Source organism: Apium graveolens, chromosome 5 (genome assembly GCF_009905375.1).
Source record: "Apium graveolens cultivar Ventura chromosome 5, ASM990537v1, whole genome shotgun sequence".
In the NCBI taxonomy this organism is placed as follows: Eukaryota; Viridiplantae; Streptophyta; class Magnoliopsida; order Apiales; family Apiaceae; genus Apium; species Apium graveolens.
Window position 1 is genome coordinate 216223493 of NC_133651.1, and position 5076 is coordinate 216228568.

A 5076-nucleotide genomic window follows, 5' to 3' on the forward strand; every position below is an offset into this window, starting at 1 on the left:
CTCTAACTATGGCTTTCATCCAAGATCACGTCCTTAAGCTCTTGAACATTTGGAACCCAAAATCTGTAGAAATACCTCATTATTCCCTCATCATATTTCTTGGTATTAATCTCTCCTTCAGTCATTGGCTCTCTGCCTTCATTCACCACTTTTTTTGGCACAATCTGATCTTTTCTAATTATTCGGGTTGCATTGCAATCTCAAACAGCTTTTCGGTACCTGCTCCGGTTACCTTCACTTCTATTTTTATTTTCTCGAAATCTCTTATCAACTCTTCTGAAGACATTATCATCTTGAGTCTCTCCTTTCTACTAAGGGCGTCAGCCACCATATTTCCTTTCCCTGGATGATAAAGAATCTCATAATCGTAATCCTTGATTAGCTCTAACCACCTCCTCTGGCGCATGTTGAGCTCTATCTGCGTGAAAATGTAATAGAGCTCTTATGGTTTGTGTAAATCTCGCACTTCTCTCCATACAAGTAGTGCCTCCAATCTTGAGGGAAAAAAATCTATTGCCGTGAGCCCAAGATCATAGGTGGGATATCGAATTTCATATTCCCTAAATTGTCTTGAACTGTACGGTATTATATTTCCGTGCTGTATAAGAACACACCCTAATTCCTTGTGCGAAGCGTCACTACAAATCACAAAATCTCTTTTTCTATCCGGCAACGCCAATATAGGGGTTGTCACCAATCTTTTCTTTAGTTCTTGGAAGTTGTTCTCGCGTTTCTCTGTCCGTTCAAACTTTCCAGTCTTACGAGTAAGCCGCGTTAAAGGGGCTGCTATCTTTGCAAACTTGAACGAACCTACGGAAATAACCGGCCAATCCTACCTCTGGTAGTTGCCCTGACCACGGTCATCAATTCCTCAGTGGTCCTTTCTTCATTCTTGTTAGGATCCTCCACAGAATCCTCTTCAGCAACAATCCATTCTGGGATAACATCCTCAACCGCTACATCCTTAATATGAACATCATATGGTCCCTCGTTAGGGTGCTCCATCGGATCCACAATCTGATCCCCAATATGTAGTAAAATATCATCGTGTTATTGCTCTTGAACTTCAGGGTTTGGAGCCCCGCTACTTATACGATAACGATCTATGTTACTATCACGATATTCATAAGGTTTCCCGTAAGGGTTTTAACTGCCAGTACTATGTTAGGTAGTCCGACTATGAACTTGGCAAGAGTTCTTATTATCTTAGTGAACTTATTATTTTAACGTCACATCATCTCTGAGGTTTATAACGCTTGGCTCTGATACCATTTCTGTAACACCCCCAAATCTGGGGTCAAGGATCCGGGTTGTCACAACTTCCATTTCCATTAATAATACTTAATCTTAATAAATAACCAACAACTGCGTACTTTCACCCCACAACATACACACACACCACAAGTTATAGTCTTAGAGATGAATACCAAAAAAATAGTACAAGTCATTTTATTCCACAATTGTAAGTCTTTACACCTCGAAAGAGTTTCTGAATGAATTATATATTCTTTTCCATTATTACACTTCATAAATATACATAAGTCTGGTACATCAAAGGTTGAAATACTAGCCTATTGGTAGTTCCTGCCTCAGCTATAGCGGATTCAACGCCTACAGGAAACTGCGGAATGTTTCCTGTCTGCTCATGAATTAGGAGCCTGGTCCTGTTCATCTTGTCTAGCTGTTGTTGTGTGATGAAAGAGGAAAGCAAGGGTGAGCAACAAGCCCACCAAAATAACATGTATTGTAATTAACAATATATGAACATTCTCATAGTACTCATGAAAGTCTTGGTCAAGCAGAAATGAACCAAGTTTGATATCTTAACGCGACCAAGTCACAAAATATTTATTATATATGTATATATACTTTTCAAAATCTTGGAAATTCTCTTCCATGCATAATATACATAGAGTTCCAGTTTATAACTGTATAAAAATATCGTTATAAGGTGATCTCAAATATCTAACCTTGTCTCAACATTTTTCTGAAAATATTTGTCATGCATAAGATAATCATTGACTAGATATAAGTTGAAAAGATGAAGTTACAAGATACTCCAATATACTTATATCTTTTCCGAATACTACTTGAACTACCACTGTTCAAGCTATAATCAGTTTCAAAAGTTCATCACATAGATAAGATTACAAGATAAGACTTGAATAGATTCAATCTTTGAAATATCATTTGAAAGAAATGAAGTTACGAGATACTTAATTAAGTCCCGATATATATACACCTATATATATCCCTCTCATACACTCCTTGAAAACCTCTGTCATGAAAAGTATAAACAAACTTGTAATATCCAATGAATTTGGAAAGAAGAAAACCTTGGCATAAACATGATATCTTGCTGATCAGGAAAATATACCAATTAAGTCACCTTTTCTACTAGTAGATGGATGAATTACCCACTAGTCATCACCCTGGCCGCATTAGGACCTTATGCTGGACTGCCACTCAGCCACTTATGCTTTGATGGACTGCCACTCAACCACTTACACCTTGATGGACTACCACTGAGCCTATGTCGCTCATGCCGATGCATTTGGATGGACTTACTTTCCGAACGTTGGGCAAGTAATCAAACTCTTTTATCAAAATAGCAACCTCGTTGCGAATATAAAATACACCACAGAGCCGGATCTCTCAGATTTTTAAGCGAGTATTTAAATCCCCTTCGAAAGGAAGATCTTAAATTTGAAAACAAATTTTGGGATCCGCTCTAGCCTTTAAAATCATATTTTAGACTCGAAAATATTTTTGAAAGCGTTTGGAATAAGGATGATTTGATTAAATCAATTCCAAGATAATCAAAGAATATCTGAATATTATGTTGTAAATAATATTCCAATAACGAATATCTTTTATCAAAGCAAATGAAGTAAAAGTTTTGAAAATAACTTTCTGAAAATATTTAAGGTAAGAATGGTTGACGATATCAATCATTTCTCGAATACTTGGCGAATAACGAAATATTTTTCTTTAAGAAAATAAAGAATATTATTTAATAAAATAAACAGAGTCATAAGTCCTCGAACGAATATTAAAATTAATGTTCACTTATAATTTAAAAATATCGAATAAACATTATTCGATTAATTATTTTCAAAACTATATATATATATAATATACTCGGGAACATCGTCTCCCGGTTTAGAAAAATGTTAAACTTTGGGTCCCATATACTCAGGGTATACGCAACTACTGCTTATCTCTAGCATAGGTATTATGCATTTTATAAGCATATGAATTGATAATAAAATATCAAGATTTCATAACATGCATATATATACCATATCAACATGCTCCAATATATCGCAAGATTTTCTAATAACAACCATGCACTTATCTCAAGATAATGCATCAATATATTTACATCACAACAACAGTATAACGGGTAGAAAACTTGCATGTGTGTTCCGGGATAGACTTAAGCTTAGAGTGGGTCTGGTAACCTATGAACAAAAACATAATTCAGAATTAGACCACGGTCGCTTAAGAAACTAGTCAAAACTCACTCATACCCTAATGGTCGCTTATACGCTTAACGATTTATGTTAATCTCTCACGTACCCTCGGCTCCACCAATATTAATAAATTAACCGTTATGAATTTTAAGGAAACTCTTTCGCGAGAACTTTACTAACTGCCTTATTCACTTGACATAATTCTCTCGTGTTTCAATTAATCACTTAAGAGTCTCAATTATGGTCTCAAAGTTACTCGAGGTTTCGAGGTTCGCTTGCGAAACGCCGTTACTTAAAACGGTCATTTCTCATCGCTCGTAACTCGGATTTAGGTGAACGACATATCAAAACGAAGCTCGTAACATGAACTATCTAAACATTGCAAAGGTCAGAATCTTACATTGAGTTCACGGGTCCTAAAGTTAAGCACCGAAGCAGTTAAGGAAAATCGGGCATTATGACGGCTAGAACTTAGCGATTTCCAATATTTTTACCACTCCAAATCAATCCCTTCCAACTACAATCCATCCACAACTTCAAGTGTAATAACTCGACTTTTTGAGACCTTGTAAAACGTTTAATGAATAGTAACCCTGATAGACGGGAAAAACTTTTGAGCCCACACTATGTAGTGCATGAGAAAATGAGTTTAGGAGTTGATATTATAATTATACGTACCAAATAAGTATGTAAACGCTGTTAGTTTTCAAAGAAAATGAACTTTGAAAAAAGACCATATTTACGAATCATCGAGGATTACGGGAATTATAATATAATTACGAATATAAAACCCTACGGAATTATACCCAAGTATGATAATTCAAAACATAAGGAATAAATACGAAAGGAATTACGTCGCGAACCATTTACGAGGAAGTATTATGAAAACGTTTAAGCGACCGAGCGAACGCGTAAACGATTAAATAAATGTAACGCACTAACTAACCATTGTAAGAAAGTAAAATAGTGAGCTAGAGATAGGATGATCAACCAAGGCTAATGGAATATAAGCTAAGGAAGCTAAGCAAGTGGCTTAGCTTGTAATCTACCACAAGCTAGTAGATTTGTCCATGGATTTGGCAACAAGAATAAACCTAGGATCCTAAACTAGGAGAATATCAAATCAATATAAGATATCACCAACATAATTTCCTAGTAGCAACCAAGGAGCAAGCATAAAAATACTCCCTCTCTCTCTAAAACCTTCCATTCGGCCTTCTTTATCAAGCCAAGGAATTCAAATTCAAATCTTCAAGTTCTAGCCATGGATAAATCCTCCCATTAATTCACAAGATTCCTAAAAACCAAAATAAGGTAAGATAAATCTTTGATCCCTTTTTATTAAGGTTTGATGGGTGAAATAAAATCAAGAAAGTTACTAATGAATAGTATGAATAGTAACTCTTCTTTGGTTTCTTGATTTCAATGGTGGTTTTAGGTTCCAAAAGCCATAACAAGCACTCCCAAGACTTCACCATCATCAAGAACACATCTCAAGCTTTCAATAAAGGTAAAAATCTTTGACTCAACTTTATTTAAGATTCAATTTCAAGATCCTTTTAGTATGTAGTTGTAAACCTAGTTTTAGTGGTGATATTGT